The 21,875-nt window shown below is 35.9% G+C and overlaps 1 pseudogene; it reads left to right on the forward strand.

Annotated features, from left to right (window-relative positions):
• The window catches only part of LOC149203725 (uncharacterized), an 86,978-nt pseudogene extending 70,432 nt beyond the window's left edge, over positions 1-16,546 (forward strand).
• Positions 16,547-21,875: the final 5,329 nt, after the last annotated feature.

Genomic DNA, 21,875 nt, shown 5'->3' on the forward strand with positions numbered 1-21,875 from the left:
ATGGTAAGTAGATTGAAAGATAAATTTATGCAAAAAGATTATCAGTTAAATCTTTTCAGACAATTGAAAAATTTGAGACAAAAAGTTATGGCTGTCAAAGAGTATACAAAAGAATTTTATAAGCCGAGCATTAGAGTAGGACATTCAGAGGATGATGTAGAAAAGGTAGCTAGGTACATCAATGGCTTGAGATATGACATACAGGATTAAATCAGCTTGCTGAGTCTGAAGGCAATTGAAGATGCCTATCAAGTAGCTTTGAAGGTAGAAGAGAAGATGTTGAGGAAAGAAAATCAAAGGAACATAGGGAAAATTTCAGCAAGAGGTAGAGGAACTACCAGAGCAAGATTTTAGCATCATGAGAGTGAAGCAGGAAGTTCAAGTAGTAGACCAGAACAGAGAGGAGACTTTAGTAGAGGAATATTTGCACCCAGAGGAGGAGGTTGGGGAAGAAAAATTCAGTGTTATACATGTGGAGAATGGGGACATGGATAATGGGATTGTCCTCATAATAAAGCAAAAGATCAGAGGAATGTGAATGTGGCTAAGGCAAAGGAAGAGAAACTTCAAATTGAAAAAAAGGAAGAATCACCTGAAGAAGGAGAATCCCTATTGTTGAAAAGGGTATTACTTAAGGCAGAGAAAGAGATAGGAGAACTAGCTCAGAGGAAGAGTTTATTCAAAACTACATGCAAGTCCAAGGGAAAATGCTGCAAAGTGATAATTGACAATGGAAGCACTGATAACCTTGTTTCTACAGAAATGGTGGACAAGTTAGGACTAGTGAACACAACACACCCTATTCCTTATAAAGTATCATGGCTGCAAAAAGGACATTAGCTTATTGTGACAGAACAATGCAAGGTAGAGATACATATTGGTACTTATAAGGATGTGATATTGTGTGATGTAATGCCAATGCATGTATTCCATGTGTTGCTGGGAAGACCTTGGCAATTTGATCGAAAATCTATTCATGATGGGAGAAGAAATAATTACACTCTAGAGAAGGATGGAAATAAATACACACTGCTACCATTGAAGGATGAAGTAGGCAAAGAAGTGCCAGGAAAGAGTGTTATGCTGATGAGTGGGAAAGAATTTATGCAAGAAGTCAAGAAGGATGAACATATGCATGTTGTTGTCATAAGGAGACCTAAGTAATTTTAACTTCCACAAACTTAGATGATTTACCTGAAGAAATGAAAACTCTATTGAATGATTGTGCTGATATTATTGTGGATGAGCTACCAAATGCATTACCACCGATTAGGAATATTAGTCATCATATTGATCTAATACTTGGGGCAAGTTTTCCAAACAAAGCAGAATACAGGTTAACTCCTCAAGAAAATTCAGAAGTTGGAAGATAAGTATAGGAACTGATGGATAAGGGATAAATGAGAGAGAGTCTTAGTCCATGTGTTGTACCAACAGTACTCAGTCCAAAGAAAGGTGGTGAATGGTGTATGTGTACATATTCTAGAGCCATAAACAAAATCACAATCAGGTATGTATTTCCTTTACCAAGCATGGATGATTTGATGGATTGTTTAAGTGGGTCAAGGTATTTTACTAAGATAGATCTGAAAAGTGGATATCATCAAATAAGGATTAGAGAAGGAGATGAATGGAAGACTACATTTAAAACAAATAATGGTTTGTATGTGTTGTGAAACCGGCTCATAGAAAGATAGAAAAGATAGATCAACGCCTTAGAATTTAGCCTCTTTGAGGGGGAATCCTCCTTTACATTACATAAATGAACAATTCTTGGATGATACAAATGAAAATACCTCCTTTATATGTATAGGAGTCTAAGGGGTCATAATATAATCAGAGCCGACATAACAATAATAATGTAAGGGCATAATAATAACAATAGTGGGCTTCTATGGGGTACAATGGTAACAATATGGGGACTACATGGGTACAACAATATAATAAGGGGGTTGTACTAATAACAATAAGGGGTTACACTAGTAGTATAGGGGCCTAACATGCCCCTCTCCTTCAAAAAGTGTTGTCCTCAACGCTTGAGTAGTTTTTGATGCTTCTGTATAAAATTCTTGTCCTCCCATGTGGAATCTTCAGTGCGTAAGTTCTTCCACATGATGAGATACTTGAAATTGATCGATTTCCTAGCTGTCGGGTTCTTGTTTCTATGACTGTTCCAGGTTCCAATATGATTTTTCCTTCCTCTTCAAGTTCTGGCAATATTGTTTGAATTGGGATATTCTGCAACTTTTGAATGAGTGGCCACACTTCTTTGTCCTTCTTCCATTCATCCCTTGCTTCATTTATCCAATTTGGTTGGATAATAGAAATAGCACAAAACAATGCTTCCACATCCTCATCCTTTCTTGAGAGTGCATCTGCAAAAAAAAAAATTCTTCCCTTTTCTGTAGATGATGTCAAAGTCATAACCCAACATATTTGCGACCCATTCTTTATGTTCTTCTAATGATATTATTTGTTCTAAAATGTATTTAAGACTATCATGATCCATTTTTACCTTGAAGTGTCTTCCCATTGGGTAAGGTCGCCATTTCTTAAGTGCATGTAGTATTGCCAACATTTCCTTCTCATAAATAGCTTGCTTGAGATGTAACCATAAAAATACCCAATCACCTACATCAAAACATTTTTCACTGCGATGTTGATCTACCTGTTTTTTCATTCGATTCTACACCGAAGTGGCACTATCCTTTAAAAGTTAGAGAACTTGTTGTTGATGCTCGATGTGATCTTTCACTACTTGAACCATTTTCTTCTTGATATTTCCTTCTATCTTGAGAGTTTGAGGAGTGATAATTTCTTCCAATGCTTTAAAAGATATGGTCGGATTCATTTCTTGATGCTCGATGTGATCTTTCACTTCTTGAACATTTTTCTTCTTGATATGTCCTTCTATCTTGATAGTTTGAGGAGTAGTAATTCCGGCCAATTCATTACAGGATATGGTTGGATTCATTTCTTCTTTCTCGATGTGATCTTTCACTTCTTGAACCTTTTTCTTCTTCATATGTCCTTCTATCTTGAGAGTTTGAGTGGTAATTCTTGCCAATGGTTTACAAGATATGGTCAGATTCACTTCTTTTTTCTCTGGGGTTGGGTCATGGCGTATATCCTCTTATTTTGATGTTTCTTGATCCTTTTTTTCCTCCTCTTCATACTCTATGTAAAATAATTTCTTCTCAGCACACTTATGACCTTTAGTGCATTTTCTATCACAATTGTAACAAAGCCCTTTTTCTCTTTTTCCTTTCCAATTGTTGTGTTGTAAGCCTTGTAGGTTGTGGAAAGCTAGGAGAAGAAACACTTCCATTATTATAGTCATGAGTGGCGAGATTCCTTGTTTTCATAATTTCACTTTCAATTTTTCTCTCCAGCGCGAATTCCTCCTCCAATGAATCAGGTTCCCAAAAATGAACCTCATGTTGAACCTTATCCTTTAAAGTCCCTATGAAGACATCAATCTTTTGCTTCTTTGGAATATAATTTACCCTTCTATTCAATATTTGAAAGTCTTCAATGTGCTCTTCCATTGAAACCTTTTGTTTGAGATTCATCAATTGGCTAAAGGAGGAGTTTCTCTTTGTATCCTCATAATGCGCTATCATTTCCTCCATGAAAATTGACCACGTGACAAGTGGTTTACAAGAACAAAGCTCTTCATACCATAAAAATTGATTCGGTTCTAAATAATTAGATGAAATACATACCTTTTGTAACAGTGGTACACCATGTAGATCAAAATATTTCTCCATCTGTAGTATCCAATTTACCGATCCTTGCCATCAAACTTCCTCATCTCGCTTTTTCTTGATTTTAGGAGCTCGATCTTGAAATGACTGTAACTTTGTAATTTCAGATCTTCCAGTTCTGAAATCATGACCTGTAGTAGCCCCTTGCATCCTCTTTCCAAGGCCACCTGTCTGATCCAAATTGGATTCTCCAAGGAAGAGTTATGCCAAATCTCCCACGGTGACTTGATTATAAACTAGTTTAGTATATCGAACTTGTATTATGTGCCACTTGTCACTGTTTCGACCTTTGGATCTAAACAATCTACAAAAGAAACTACAGTCCATCCTCTTTCTATAACTTCTTATGAAATTTCAATCCGATGCTCAGAGAGAAAGTTATGACGATTTTCCCAGGTCACCTGTTTGGAATGTAATTCGAGAGTCTGCAAAAACCCTAACTTCCTTAGACTATATCTCTGAAAATATAGCGAGACAGGATCTGAAATTTGGAGCCAAGGTTCAGACCAATTTTGTCTCAAATGGGTTTTTTCTTAGCTTCTGAAACTTCGTAGCAAAATAGTTATAGTGAAAATCCCACGATGACCTGTTTGGAGCAGCGAAACCCTAGAATCCATAGCTCTGATACCAAATGTTGTGAAACTAGCTCACAAAAACATAGAAAAGATAGATCAACGCCTTAGAATTCAGCCTCTTCGAGGGGGAAACCTTCTTTACATTAGATAAATAAACAATTCTTGGATGATACAAATGAAAATACCTCCTTTCTATATATAGGAGTTTAAGGGGTCATAATATAATTAGAGCCAACATAACAATAATAATGTGAGGGCATAATAATAACAATAGTGGGCTTCTATGGGGCACAATAGTAACAATATGGGGACTACATGGTACAACAATATAATAATGGGGTTGTACTAATAACAATAAGGGGTTACACTAGTAGTATAGGGGCCTAAAAGTATGAGTGGTTAGTGATGCCTTTTGGACTCACTAATGCACCTGGTACATTCATGAGATTAATGAATGAAGTCTTGAAGGAATATGCAGGCAAGTTTGTCATTGTTTACCTGGATGATATTTTAGTTTTCAGTAGAAGAAAAGAAGAACATCTAGAGCATGTTAAGTTGGTTTTAAGGACTCTACAGAAAGAGAAACCGCTGATAAATATGAAGAAATGTAGTTTCATGAAAGAAGAATTAGTGTATTTTGGATTTGTAGTTTCTAAAGAAGGTTTGAAAATGGATCCAGAGAAAGTCCAAGCAATTTGGAACTAGCCTACTCCAAGAAAAATATTTGAGGCCAGAAGCTTTCATGGTCTTGCAAAGTTTTATAGAAAGTTTATCAAAAGTTTTAGTCAGATTTGTGCACCAATTATTGAAACAATCAAAGATACTAATCATCCATTCAAGTGGATAGAAGCAACAAACATAAATTTTAAGTCACTGAAGAAGAAAATCACAGAGAAACTAGTTTTAGATTTACCTGATTTTGGAAAAGTATTTCAAGTTGAAACTAATGCTAGTGGAGTTGCAATATGAGAAGTTTTGAGTCAGGAACAAAGACCAATAGCCTACTTTAGTGAGAAACTAAATGAAGCTAAGAAGAAGTATTCTTCTTATGATAAAGAATTTTATGCTATTGTGCAAGCTTTACAAAAATGGAGACATTATTTGCTACCAAAGGAGTTTGTATTGTATTATGGCAATCATGCATTACAGTTCATAAACAACCAGCCAAAATTGAACCAAAAGCATGTGAAGTGGGTAGAGTTTTTACAGAGTTTTACTTTTGTGATAAAATACACAAGTGGTATGTTGAACAAAGTTGTGAATGCTTTTAGCAGAGTAAATTTCATTGTGCAAGAATTAAGAGTTGGTGTTGTAGGATTTGAAGAAATGGCTGATATGTATAAAGATGATGCAGAATTCAAAGATATTTATGTAGTTTTACAAAATCCAATAATTCATAACAGAAGTTAGTGGTTATATTATCTTATCCAAGGAGGTTTACTATTTAAAGGTAACAAATTGTGCATTCCCAAATGTTCTATGAGGGAAAACATAATCAAGGAGAAACACAGTGGAGGATTACCTTTGCTCAAGTAAATGCTTTTTACTATTGGACAAAGATGCAAAACTGATGTTAAGAGATTTGTTGAGAGGTGTAGGATATGTCAGCATGCTAAGGGGAGAAGCCAAAATACAGGATTCTACCAGCCATTGCCAATACTATACTGACCATGGGATGTAGTTAGTATGGATTTTGTTTTGGGGTTACCTAGAACTCGAAGAGGGAATGATTCCATTTATGTTGTGGTAGATAGATTTTCCAAAATGGCACATTCATTGCATGTAAAAAGACTAGTGATGTGACACATATTGCTATTTTTTTTTTTTTATAAGTTGTAAGGTTACATGGATTGCCTATAAGTATTGTGTCTGATAGGGATACAAAGTTTGTTGCGCATTTCTTGAGAACTCTTTGGAAGGAACTAGGTGCCAACCTTAGTTTTAGTTCAACATATCACCCTCAAATGGATGGATAGACCGAAGTGGTAAACAGAAGCTTGGGAAACATATTGAGAATTTTAATGTATAACAATTTGAGGCAGTGGGATTTAGTACTTTCTCAAGCTGAGTTTACTTATAATGACACTCCAAACTGAAGTGCTGGGATGAGTCCATTTCAGATTTTTTTGGAATGAATCCAAGAGGTGTGTATGAACTCAGAAATTTGGGTAAACAGGAGACAAAAAGTGCAAAAGCTGAAGAGTTTGCAGAGAAAATGCAGAGAATACAACAAGATGTCAAAGACAAATTGGAGGAAAGTAGTGGCAAATACAAACATGGAGCTGATATGAAGAAAAGAGAAAAATAATTCCAAGTGAGAGATATAGTGATGGTATACTTGAGAAAAGAAAGATTTCCTGTTGGGACTTACAATAAACTAAAGATGAAAAATATAGGACCATGCAGAATTGTGAGGAAGTTTTCAACTAATGCTTATGAACTTGAATTGACAGAAGGGATCAGAATATCACCTATCTTCAATGTTGCAGATTTGTATCAATACAAGGAGATATATTCAAAGCTACAAAAAGAACCCACAGGAGATGAAGTTCAAACTTTAAACTGGGAAGAACAAATGCCAAAGACAGTCAAGAAAGAGGTGGAAGTTGTTTTGAAGAAAAGAGTATCCAAAAGAACTAGAGGACAGGTTTATTTTTAGTATTTAGTCAAATAGAAGGGAAAACTAGTGGAGTATGCTAGTTGGATAACAACAACAGAATTACAGAAGTATGGATTAAATACTGAAAGTTTGATGAAGAATTATTTTCTTCCTTGGTGATGCAGGAGCATCTAGGCTTAGCCAGTAATGTGATTGTATGTTCACATGTTGTGGCTTATAAGAGATGAATTCCATTGACCTAAGTGGTCAAAATCAATTTTAGTAGAGAGGGTTGGATCTGTCGAATTAATCTTTATCTCAATTATTGTAATAATTATAATATTGTATTATTTTTTAACTAAGAGATAAGTTGTTAGTATAGGAGTGTCTCAGAGCTTGGAAATAGGGATTTGATTGTTAGACTGATAAAAATAGGGATCTAGTTGTGAATGCAGTTAGGATAGGATTTGATTCATAAAAGAGAAAATAATGTAATGATAGAAGATTAGATGATTGAGAACGGAGTGAGTGAGAGAGAGTTTGTGTGACAGAGATAGGGTTTGAGATTGAACAAAGGTCAGAAAACTGTTTTTATTGAGCCAAGAGGGCCAAGACTCTATAATTTACATTTTGTTGAGTAAATGATTAAGTGTGGTGTTGCATTTTAATCTGGATGCAGAAGTTCATTCGTATTTGTGTATCGATGTTCTCAGCTTAATTAGCTATTTTTCTCTATTAAAACGCTTTGTTCATAAATCACAGTCAATTAGTGTTAAGTGTAATATTGAGCTTAAAGCACTCAACCTTTCCTTAAAGCACTTCTCTTAAAGAATGAAATAAATCACGTGGGTTCTATTTGATAAGCGGGAATCAGTATCTCACGTGCCCAAAAGGTTGTAAGTGGTATTGGGAAATTTCACACGATCAAACTTAGCGGTCACCACGTTGCATGAAAAACCACTTTTCTCACCTGCTCTTGACCTGATAGAGTCTGTGCAGGAATCCGATTGCACGACGACCGTTCGATAGGACAGGTCACATTGACGATGGAGATCACTTGAGTCAGTTAGTGAGCGGACGACGCGATATCCATTGGATCTAGAGAAGTGAGATCAACGGTGTGGATTAAAGCAATGAACCAAAAGGAGAAGTCAACGAGGGACTGATAGTGATTGGTCAGAAAATCATGACCCCCAGAGGGAAAATACATGTATAGAACCTATTTGTGCATAGTTGATTGGCTCTAAAGCTAAATAGTAGTTGAATTATAGACTACCACTTGATTTTCGTCAACCTCTTGCATCAGACATGGATTATTTGAAGAATACATGAGTTGCAAGCTATTCGTCTACACACTTCGAGGGCACCTGAGGCACTGGTGTGCCACACTGCCCAAAAAATATATTCATTCTCTTTCTCATCTGATCATAGAGATAGACTGTGCTTTCAATCACTTTAACTAGAAAGAACCTAATCAAGAAATTCTGAAATTATGAAAGCACCCAATGAATCTGTTGATTAGTTTTACACATGATTTTGTGATCTTCCATATCGATTCCCTGAAGATGAAATTGATTTGGAATTTCTTTATAAAAGATTCGAGTATCTTCTTCACATATCTAAACCCCACTCTGAACACTTCGATGATGGAGCTACGTAATCACAGGCACTCACAATCACTGTCACAAGTAGCTATCCACATTCACCTCATCAAACAACTCCACCACCGCAGAGTGATGTGGGAGATCATGCATATGCCTTTGTTGAATTGTCACACTCTCCCACCCCACCTTCTCTTGAGATTTACACAGATTTGGCTTGCAATCCTGTTGGTTATCACGTGGACTCTTTCCCTCTACCTTTGTCCTCACATTTTGTTGATCCTCCAAATTGTATTGTATTGCATTCTCCCGTTCCAAACTCCTCACCTGTTGTGAATGAGTATCAAGCTATCGACGGATTAGGTGTTATGCAGCCAACCTGTGCCATCATTCATGATGAGTGTGTGCAGGAATCTAAAGAAGAGATCATGGTGAAGGATGACTCCTTTCTAGTCGTGCCTCATCTGTTTCATCCTCACATCCCTTGTGATTCTGCCACTGCTGATTTCCCCTGTGAAAACCCATTTCCGGATGTTTCTACTTATGATCATTCACAAGACACCTCAGATGTTAGTTTGTCATTATAGTGTGGAGAGGAAACATCTTTCTCGAAAAATCTGTTCAGTCTATCATTTATCTTTCTTGAAAATGTAGAGGTTGAAAATCTTTGGTTCCCATCTACCCCTTTTCCCGATTCATATGCCGACAAAAATCCTGAATTTTCTGATCTTGGTTGTCGTGATATATTCACTTCCTCATTCGATCATGATGTTGATTAAACCATTATTAACCTATCCAAGACACTGATCTACGATGATCTATCTGTCAATGAGGTCGAAACCCCCTAGACTGTTGAAGCACTTCAGCTCAAGCTAATGGTTATGTCAGGCACTCACTATCTTGAGGTTGGTTTCACTTCTGGTCAGGAAATTGTTGAAACAATCAAGGTTCCTCATCAGTATCTGCTTTGCACTGAATGTCAGCCAAACACCCAATTTCGCTTCCTCGACTCGAACTACATGATCCCATCGCTCATGCATTGGAAGAATCTTACATAACAAGCACACATGCACAACACAAGTGGTCTACCTTCTCACATTTGCTTGCATGTCATAGTCAAGAGAATGCATACACTTAAAATTTTCATGCAGTGTGGCACAACATCATGGCAACTCCATAGAATGCATGTCATGCACTTTCACTCATCTTTGTTCTATGGTTGCTTGTAAGTTTGGAGTATATTTTTCTTCATTGTTACATATTTTTTGTTTGTTGATTCACACAGTTGTCTTATTCGCGAACCATGCCTTCACCAACATGCTTCAACCAATGTGCCGATGGCTACATTGGAAGTATCACTTCACATGAGACGGCCCATGCACCATTACCTTAGGAGTAGGAGTAGTGTTTGTTTCTAGTCAGTTTACTTACATGCTTATTTGCTTACTTGCTTCATTTGTTTGTTTGCCTGCTTGCTTGTTTTATTAATTGATTTTCTTTCGCTTTTTCTTATGTTCTTGCTTTTCTTTGTTTCTTGTTAGTTCGTTTGTTTCATTTCATGGGATAGTTTCACATGAAACCATGTATGACTCTTGAAGCAAGCTAGGTAAAGTACAAAAGGCCTTGTGCTGCTATCACTACTTAGTTATCTGTCATTATGCCTTTGTATGAAGAACATGTTACTTTTAGTTCATGATATGTCGAAGGAAAAAACGTACTGTTCGAAGTGAACCTTACTGAAAACACAATGCTTGCGTGCTAACTAGTGTCACCTACTCTAGTTGGTTGTTTTGGGTTAACCCTTGTTAGCACAGTCAAGTAGAGTAAGGTGAGTGGGAAAACTTGAACAGGCACATCAGAGGTATAATAAACTACTTCTATGTAGGAAAAACCTCTTCTGCTCTCAATATGTCAGGATCCCTCTTCTTCCTCTTAAATGAATAAGTGTTATGGACAGTTAGAAAAATTAAAAAATGAAAAAAGTAAAAAAAAGTTTGAAAAAATGAAAATGAATAAGGCGAAATAAGAGAAAGGCTTCATGCACATAGAGGTGATGCAAGTAACTCCGTCGGGGTAAAGACCAAGCTCATTGATAGCAGAACCATTCTTGTGTTCCTATGTGAGTCTGTCAGGGTACTGTCCATGCCTGTTGGCAGTGAACCGACACCAGAGACGAAACTAAGGCTTCGACGACTATATTGGTTGTGCACCAATATACCCCTCAACCCTAATTGAATCATCTTTGTTTCGTTGGCTTGGAATGTGTTTCAATCGACTAAGAGCTTAGCAGATGCTACATCTTACAATTAAGCTAGTGTGGAACCAGGAGGAGCTGAGAACTGAATAATGCTTCCAGAGGAGTCAGACTTGCTTTTCACAAATAAGGTCCATTCAGAGAGCTGGAGTTCTACCAGTGTGTTGCCAAGCATTGTAGCAGCTACATCACCCTCCAAAATTTTTCCTTATCTTCATTTTGGAGCCTCCCTTCCAACCTTCACAACATCATGTCTTGCTTCGTTAAGTACACAAGCTTCAGTGATATTCTTGCACAAAGGTAGCATGTCGATCACAACTTGATGCATTCCCCTCACAAGCTATTCAGCTGGACTTGGTCCAGCTACAGGATGAGTAGTTCCCCCAAGAAATTGCACAATTCTGGAGGGAACCTAACCTTCCCTCTAGAAATTTCACAATCCTGACAGACAGTCTTCTGGGCTCTAGAATTGTGCAATTATGACAGTCAACACTCACAGTGAAAATTATGCAGGTTTCCCCAGAAGGGTTGCGCATCCAAAAATTTACACAAATCTAGGCAACAGTTAGTTGTTCTGCCCAAAAATTATGCAAATATCCTAGGCAGCCAGCCCAGCTCCCAACCAGAAATGACCATCTTCTCCCAGCAATCAAGCATTCTCTTGCATGTGCAACTGAGTTGACTGGTTCCCTCCGGGACCAAGCAAAACTAACTTGCATGCATGGGTTGCCTCTCCTAAGGCAACATGCAAAGGCATCCCTTGTTTCAGGGATCTATTTTTAGTAGTTGGAGGTTACATGCAAGGATCATTTATTAAACCTCCCACCAAATGTTGCTTTCCCTATATTTGTGGCATCCTTGTCAAAACCTCGATGTTATCAGAACTCATCAACTGAATGCCTTCGAGCTCATTCCTCACATCCACCTTGTATCTTTGACATACCACATCACATCTAGGAGCTGTCGGCACACTGAGCTCAACTGTTTTCGGGTAGGCCCTCTTTCCATGACTTGTGTTTCATTTCTAGCACTTTTTGTGTTTCACTTCATATGAAAATTGTCGGCATGATTTCAATGAGCACTTGCTATCATTTTGATACTTAATAGCTTGTACTAGCACCATTTCAGTTTTTGTCAACATCTCACTGCTTTCGTATGCATGAAATTGTTTTTCGTGAACAATCACCGATTCGGTGACTCGCCTCACCCTCATTCATGTTGTTCCATTTTATAAATCTATCATTCTCCTTTGCATTCATGATCATTCACTTATGCTTACACTCAGTATCACCCTGCATTCTCATTCACATTTTCTTTCAGTTAGTTGTCAGCGACTCTAGGTAGCCTTAGCCCGGACTCTACGTCACCAAGAGCCTTGCCAAGACAGAAATGTGTAATCCTAAGAGGGAAGGCTCTGCCTTCCTATTAGGAAACATGCATTTCTACCCAATGAATATCCTCCAGGACTATTTTTCACATTTCTGAAGGATAGTGGCTACTGGCCCAAAAAATTGCGCAATGCAATCACTTAGCCTGTAGACATTGCCAGCTGAGATTGTGCATTGTGCAATTCTCGCAGTCAAAAACCAGACTGGACTATGCATTACGTAGTTCCAGTAGTTAGTCAGTCTCTCAGCAACCCAGACTATGCCTTGTGTAGTCTTGGTAGTTAGTCTTCCAACCTCCCGACTGAAATTATGCAACCTTCATGATTAGTCACACATGTATGTTGTAAAGTCATTTTGGTTTTTGACTGATAGATTTCTTTCCATGAGTGTTTCCATGTCTCCAGGTATTGTAGGTGTTCATCTGCCTCTCAATAGTGTAGGTACAATGCTTTCCAAGAAAAGAGAGTCAAAGACACTGTTTAGAGAACACTAGGAGATGCAGTCGATCAAATATCTATGAGCTTTCCTACTCACGCAGATATCAAGTTATTCATAGACAAGGACATCAAAATATGACAACAAAAACATCACAATGAGCAACATCATGAACAACAGCTGAAGGTAGCATACCAAATGCAGTGAATGCAACAAATGTAATGAATGCAGCGAATGTAACGAATGCAACGAATGCAACAAATGCAAGAGGAATGTTGTTGAAAACACAAAGGCAAAACAAAGTTGAAATCTCAAGTATATCCATTGATGATGAAATAAACTTTGGAGAATTTATGAAGTGACGGTGTGACATGAAGATCGTGCAAAGATAGAGAATGGAACAAAGAAGGAGTTGCATGTGTTGAAGTAACAACTCAAGGAAGAACATGAAGTTACACAAATAGACAAATGAGTCGCAGTAGGAACAAGAACAACAGTGGATACAACATGCGCTCATGGATGAAACTGTTCCCATACAAGTTTTAGATCTATCCCAGTAGCTGGCATGGAGCAGACATGGTGAGAAGTGTTGTTGATCACATGCAAGGGATTCAGAAGGATAAACGTCATTATGCGCACGCATGCAATCCAAACCATTCAGCACACTTACCAAGGCGAAGACAAGAACAAAGTCCAATTAGAGTTGAACATGTACTTTGGAAAGTTGATGCGCATGACCACCAGCACACACTTGAAGATCAGCACAGACACTATACATCAGTGTGTTGCCATTTCAGCTACACCCAAGAAGACCATGCACATCTTAACGGACGAGTTGGATGAAGGAGCTAAACCAATGCACCAGTTGCAACAAAGGCAACAGTTCGCTTCAACAAGATGTCACCATGGGTGCATGCATACCATCACGGATGACCAAGCTTGGCATCAGTGCACCACCTTCACCATCACACGTATGTCAAAGAGTTGGTCTCACATCAATAAACCAAGTTTCAATGATGTCTTGCATGGCTTGCTCAAGGCATTTCATCTCACATGAGCACATGTGCATTGTAATGTAACGTCATGTCAAGTGGAAGTTCAAGTGTCAATAGTTGGATGTAACAGTCATAGAGTAGATGAAGAGTCATGAGGGTAGATGAACTGTCACAGAGGGGAATGTTAAGGATGACCCCACCCTTTTCTATAAATAGAACCTCATAACTCATTGTAGAGGCTTTTGTTCAGCCAAGATTTTGATAGGACTATCTTGGAGAGAGCTTGGACAGTATTATAATGCACCTTGGCTTCTCCACTACACGAAGCTAGTACATATCTTCAGAGGAGCAGGCAGATGTCGCTGTAACGTTCCACTGTTGGGGCTAGTCGGTGTACATGGATGTATTGTATGCCTGTAAATTACACTTCTTTATATAATAAGAGCCAGCACGCTTCATGCATATGTTTTATTGTATTCCAACTATCTTTTTTACTCTAAATGGCATATGTATTTTCTTTCTTATGCAGTCATGGACGCATTGTTCCATATGAGCATGTATGAATCTTTCTAAAATGTGTTGATTGGTTTAACCATCACTTTGGATTTCCAAATGACTCGCTTTCTAGCTTGTGATGCATCTTCGCTTGTGTGCTCCCTTCCCATCCGAGTACTGTTGCAGGTTGCCAAGGGGTGCACTAATCTCACCCACATGTGTTAGAACCTCTCATGCACCTTCTTTGACTCACCACAATGGTCACACCCTTGTTACTAATAGAGCTATCTTACTTGCCTTTGTGCGAAATCATGGTCAAGGCATTGCTATATGACCCACTGCTAGGACTCCTACACCAAACTGTCTAAGGTCTAATTACGACTTCTTACTAGGGATATCCCCTTACATGTTAGCGGGTCCAACACCATCAACACAACTATTAAGATATAATGATGGTTGCCCCAGGGTAGGTTGAAGATTATGAAGGAAAGATCAAGCACATGGGAAGATAGGGGGGTTAGTTTTTCATAGAGCTTGATTGAGCTTACCTTATAGATTGGATTTTGAGATAGAATAAGGGAAAAGAGTTGATTCATTTGAGGGTCACCCTCACACTCTTAAAATATTTCTTCGCCTCTACGGTCCGTGTTACTGGCTATAGAAATCATGGGTTAAGACAAAGTCAAATCTAGTAGGTATTATCTAATGACTTCTGTTCAAGGGATGGAAGTTCCAGAGGATGACTATTATGAGTTCCATATGATCCGATATCCGCAATGGTTATTAACCTTGTACTGCAAATATTATTGAGTTACTCAAATGAGTTCATCGGAATTTCAAGTGTTTTTCAACCACCTAGAATTCCAAGGGGAAGACAAGCTAACTTTTGAAATTGAAGGTGCTGTTTGAAAAGCCCATGTCCATATAGCAGTTTTATCTCCTGGACATGCAGGGTCAAGTTGGCATCTTAATGAACTCATGCTTAGGATGGACTCAATGAAGGACCCATAATCAAACTTATCCATTGTTCCTATCTTCTATGGTGTCAATCCCTCGCAACTACGATGGACGAAGAGAGATGATGGGGTGTATTTTCAATCACTACGCAACTTCCAAGAGAAGAAAATATTTGACTCTGACACTATTGAAAAGTGGAGGGAGGCTCTTTCTAAAGTTGTAGGAGAAAGTAGCACTTTCAATGGGTGAGACATCCAACTCTAAATGTTTGTATGACTTTTGATTCGTTTGTTGTATTAATGGATATATAACCCTCCAAAATTATTTGGGAATTTCTTATTAGTTATTTTAATGTGAATATGATTTGTTGAAAAGGCGAATTTGGTTGATTAGATTGTAAAATGGGTTCTGAAAAAGTTTCAAAACCACCTCTATTGTGACTTTTTTATTAAACATCATAGGCTAGACATAAAGAAAAGCTTGGCTCTAGGATGATTTCCTAAACTAGGATATGCCTTCTTGGAGAGTTTTTCCTCTTTTATGGAAATGTCCACGAGTTCAATGCCTCCTACCCTCCATTCCCAAGAGGATATCTGATTTGTTATGGAAGGAGGAGGTTACTTCGACATCGAGGACAATAATGAGAAATGGATATGCTTTCGCATAAATAAAAGGCATCTCATAGTCCTCCCTTCGGGCATGTACCACCGTTTTACCCTCGATACCACCAATTATGTCAAGGCAATGAGGTTATTTATGGGATTGCCATGTTGGACACAACATCAACGACCCACTGATGACATGGAAGCCAGGAAGAATTACCTTGCAAAGGTGTTGAAAAATGTTGTGGTTGCAACGCAGAGATTTGTTTGATTAAATAATCAGCTTGTATTGTGATTTTCATTTGAAAAAAAAAATCATCATTTTGTCCCTACACTTGTTGTTTTTCCAATTTTTTTGTGTACATGCATTGCCAAGGTTTGAAGCCATTTCACTGCTTAATGCTTCAGAGTAACGTAGACAATAATTATTTATTTAGGATATGTTTTGTGTACAGTGCTTTGATGATGGATGCAAATGTCTGCTTGAAGGAAGAGGAGAGGCATCTCAAAGAAGGTAAATGCTTGGATTTCATTATCCTTTTTTAGCTCTTCATTGCTGATATCTATTATGTTGAATTAGGACAATTTGTCATAATTATAATTTTTTATTCAAGTTTATTTGGACATTTACTGGAAAATGATCTCCACAACACTTTAATACTTATTGGTTTTAACTACTGCAAACTTCATCTTTGGGTATTGGTTGTAAGTAATATCGATGTTTCAACATTGCAGGTCCTGGTGATTTTGAGGTTCCTTCTTGCGACAACTTAGCTAAAGTGCTTGTGATTAATTGTTTGTCCTCGAGGGCGTGTCTTGCCCATGAAAGTGGGTTTCTTGTGGTGCCTGATATTGCAGACCCATTGCAATTCTTCTAAAGTTTAATGGAACCTCTTTTAAAAAAATGTTGATATTAATCTATAGTATCTTATGTAATTTTCCAGGGTGAAGTAGACTTCCTTAATTGGAGTTTATGGGTTGTAATAGTCTCTTTATGAATGCAGGGGTTTAAGTTGCCACTAATTTCATTCTGAATGCAGGTTGTAGTTGCATCTACATTGGCCACATAGACACAAAAGCACCAAAGCATGGAAGATGACGAGGTGAACATGGATCCTATGGTTGGTATCAAATACTTGCAGTTTGGTTATTTCATCTTACTTATTTCAGAAGAGGAGCTCATCTCTTCATAAATAGACATTGTTAATGGTCAGAAACTGACGAAGATATCAACATTGATGTTATATTTTGAATAAATTAGAAATAGTAGAGAATCCAGGCACACATCCAATCATCTCATGATTGGCTTTTGGTGTTTTTCTTATCCTTAATTATTAACTCTGCAATCAAATAGTCTCTTATGTTCCTCGATAAAAATATTTTCACTCCAAGGATTGATAGAGACAAAAATATGCTACCAGATATTATGCACAAAGTGTAATCTTCGAAGCTTGTTCCATCAATATTTTATATTTTTACAATGCATAAAACTATGCATTTCCATCATGAATTATAGCTTGGATCCTCTATCCATAGTGGGTGCCCTTAAATTGCAGTAATGTACATCTTTAGTTCATTAGACTATCAACCATGTTTGTTTACCATGCATTCTATATGTAAAATGTTCTCACTATATAACAACCTTGGATTGCTAGGTTTCTAGTTATGTAGTTGTCTAACCTCTTTAGCATTTGGAGTATGACTTGACACATATCGAGAAAAATGGGATAAAATACAAACAAAGAGGGGAAGATAACTTGATACAAAGACTCTTACGCCATCAAAATGAAACTTACAAGAAAATTTGTTCAAGTTATCCTTTGAAAGAAGTCATTCATCCTTGTCCTTTTTTAACACCACTAGTTTTTGAGACACTTAATGATCACTACTTTAGTTTCCATTGGCTTGAATTTATCAGTTGAAACTATGATCTCATATAAATTCCCTTCTAGATCTTCAACTTGTGTATCTCTTTCTACTATAAGTCTTGCAGCTAGAAATTGTTTGTTTCTCGAAAGAACTCTTTGAGGAAGACATCATCATATCTCTTAGCTATGTTATCTCACCTTTGAATCCACCAAGGTGATATCCCATATCTTCACTTAAATCTTGCAAACACGTGCACTCATGCAACCTCTAGAGCACATTGAAATATTGCAAACAAAACTAAAGGAGCTTATCTAATGCACATTTTGAAATGGAAGAACTATAACTAATCAAACAACAGTTTTGATGGATTACAAGCTGGTGCATCTCTTTTTGTTGTAAGTCCTGCAACTAGCAATTCTTTGTTCCTCGAAAGAACTCTTTGAGGAAGACATCATCATTTCTCTTAGCTATGTTATCTCACCTTTGAATCCACCAAGGTGATACCCCATATCTTCACTTAACTCTTGCAAACACATGCATTCATGCAACCTCTGGAGCACATTGAAATATTACAAACAAAACTGAAGAATCTTATCTAATGCACATTTCAAAAATGGGATTTACAAAAGAAAATGTAGCAGAACTCGCTAAGTCTCTCTCATGTAGCTAGTTGTATTCTAAACTTCCATACTCTTCCCACCCAAAACAGGTTTAGAATCAATAATACCATAGTTTTCTATATGAGAATAAATGTTGGTTTATTTTTTTATATATATGTGTACAAAATTATCATTCCCAAGACCATTCTACATATGTCTAGCTATGACATTCAATCATGTTGAATGCATGTTTTTTTTTAAGCTTTTCAATTGTTTGTATCCTACACCTACTCGGTCAATTATCTCATTTAGGGTCAACATGAGCACCATTCTCATGGGCATACCTCCTTTAGGATCAAATACTGTCTCTAGTGGAACTTTGAGCTGCTCCAAGACCTAGTACCCCAGGATAGGAAGATAAGGTGATGAAGAGTATCAAGAAAAGGGGCATGTCCAACGTGCTACCCATCTCTAAGATAATATGGTCAAAACAATGTATAAGAGGGATCTCTCCTTCCTCTATTTATATAAGAGGACAAGAAATTCAATGACGTAGGGTGAGGCTAAGCCTCTACAGGCAGCTCAATTTTGTATAAGAACACAAGCCCTAAATTAATTACGATTGTATATTTCTAGGATAAATAAGGGGAATATATAATAGTTAGCAACAATACCATATTTGAGTAGCCATGATGCATGATAGCAAATTGTCTTCACTCTAGATTCATTTTATAATAGTCTATTCTAAACAATCTTTGAATTTTTCGTAAGCACATTGTAGCCGAAGGGTAAAGATAAAATTTCTTTAAATGTGTACTGGAAATTTTGTTTCATTACTACACCAAAACAAACACTATTAAAGTAGTATGTTCAAGAAGGATATTTCTTTGAGATTCTTGATTCAAAAGGTGTTGCCTATTCATGAAAAGCACAAATGGCCAAAATTACTACACATAGAGTTAACAACACATAGACACCAACATGAGCCAATCCTTGGCAAGGATGCAACTTCAAATTTTAGAAAAAGAGAAATTTTTCATGCTTTTCAGTTGGATGAGGATCCCTAGAATTTTGAAAAATAGCATAGTCATTGTCCAAGTCTGCATAAAATCCACCTCTATGTCTTCTAAATTTCAATAATGATGCTGGAAAACATCAAAAACGAGCTTCTTGGTTGAGAGTAATCAATGTCAAGCAAATTGCTAAAGTTCTTGCATGGTTGTGAAGAAACATACAAGACTGAATGTTATTTTATAATAGTTGGGAATTCTAAATTATGAATAGAAATTTATATAGGAAAATAAATGTAGAAGAACCCAAGCACACCACAACATTGCAACACAATCATCTGGCCTTTTAAGGATCAAGAGAAAGATTGGTTAGACTTTTACTTTCCACAAGGGAAAACATAGTCGTGTATGCCTTTGAGAGAACATATTTAGAACATGTTTGTTGTTGTTTCCTTCAATCCCTTGAAATCATGGCTTCAAGATACATACATCAGAGCTTCCTAGAATGTTATAATAAAAGAACCCTTTTAATAAGATTTAGCAAGGGTGAATAAAGACTAGTAAGTTTTTAGTAGAGGAGGAATGACCTGTTATAAAGTTTTGTGAAAGCAACGTTTCAGACTACCAAGTGAGTCCATCATCAGGGGATGTGTCAATAGATATTTTCAGATCTTAATGATGTATCTAGGAGCTAGATTTAGGTTATATATAGGATATTAAAGAAACTATGTAAGAAAATAGGTCAGCGATTATTTTACTAGTTTTTCCTTTAATTAATTAATTAATTAATTAAGTAAAATATTATTATTATTATTATTATTATTTAGGTTTAAAGGATTAATTAATTAATTTATTTATTAATAGGTTAAAGGGATAACTTAATTAATTTTATTATTTATATAATTACTTATTATGTTTATTATTATTATTTCTATTAGTTGGTTTAATTGATTTATTAATTATTTTAATTAATTAATTAATTAAAAGAATATTGATAAATTAATTAATTTTATTAATTATTCTTTATTGATATGTTTATTAATTTATTATATTAATAATTTGTTAATTTGATTAATTATTTAATTTGTTTGTTGATTTAAATTGTTATGTTTATTTCTTTAATGTGAAATTAATTATTTAATAATATGATTAAATAATTTGTTCAAACTAATTATCTAATTTGTTTGAACAAATTAATTACTTTTATTAAAATATTAATAAAAGTTATTAATCATGTTATTAAATAATTAATTTCACATTAAAGAAATAAACATAGCAATTTAAATCAACAAACAATAAAATTAAATAATTAATAAAATTAACAAATTATTAATATAATAAATTAATAACATATCAATAAAGAATGATTAATAAAATTAATTAATTTATCAATGTTCTTTTAATTATTTAATTAATTAAAATAATTAATAAATCAATTAAACCAACTAAACAAAAAATATAAAATAAACATAATAAGTTTATATAAATAATAAAATTAATTAAGTTATCCCTTTAACCTATTAATTAATTAATTTATCCTTTAAACCTAAAAATGAAATTTAATAATAATAATAATAATTAAATTAATTAATTAATTAAATAAAGGAAAAACTAGTAAAATAATAGCCGACCTATTTTCTTACATAGTTTCCTTAATATCCTATATATATATAACCTAAATCTAGCCCCTGGATACATCATTAAGATCTGAAAATATCTACTGACACATCCCCTGATGATGGACTCACTTGGTAGTCCCAAACGTTGGGTTCACAAAACTCTATAACATGTCATTCCTCCTCTACTAAAAACTATCCTCACCTGTATGGATTCATTATTTAATGACTAGTAAGTTGCCAAGATCCATTAACATCAGTATATATTGTAAGACTGAGAAATGAGTACCCATTTCCTATTTATACAAGGAATTCATATTTGTAACTGTTATCATGGATTTCCTTTATAAAAAAATAAACACAGTAATCTCAAGCATGTTTAAGCAAGAGAAACCATGTCCTTTGGCTTTATGGCATATGTTACAGGGCAGATGATAGTTAAATGTCCTTGGGTAGCTCGTATTGAATTTGAATGTATAAATACCGTTCAAAACTAACTAGCTTATTATAAAGAACTCTCCTTGTTTATGAAGCAATAATAACATATTTCTTGTCAAGTGGAAGGGAGTGATATTTTATTGAAATTGATTTTAGACCTATTTATCAAGGATAACCATATCTTGAATGCAAACATGCCTTCTAATATCTACTTGCTTTTTTTTTACTCAAACTTCCAATCAAAATGGGTATTTTATACTGGAAGTGAAACATCTTGCCACAAAATGGAAGTCATGTTTGGATACCTCACATTTAACACTAAGATAAAAATTTCATACTACACTACAAAAGTCTTGTTTGTCTATTTTAGATTAAGACTCTAACAATGAATGTAACATGGCTGCACAACATCCCAAGCCATGGAAATCACTTAGTTTGGAATTCCTGCTAACTTCTAAAAGAATTTTCTTATTGTATAATAGAATAATCTTATTCCCAGAGAAGCCCAAAACAATATAAGCCAAGTCTTGGCTGCTTCTAAGCATTGGAATTGTGCCTACACCACCTACGACACTCGAGAGTGTACTTCCAGTTAAATTTGGAATATATAAAGGATGTTGTTGTAAAAAAAGGGTTACAAAATACCACTTAAGCGAATGTGCTAGAAAAAAGAGA

This window comes from Pinus tabuliformis, chromosome 2_1 (genome assembly GCF_031772625.1).
Source record: "Pinus tabuliformis cultivar Carrire ecotype Pingquan chromosome 2_1, CPIR1, whole genome shotgun sequence".
Classification (NCBI taxonomy): Eukaryota; Viridiplantae; Streptophyta; class Pinopsida; order Pinales; family Pinaceae; genus Pinus; species Pinus tabuliformis.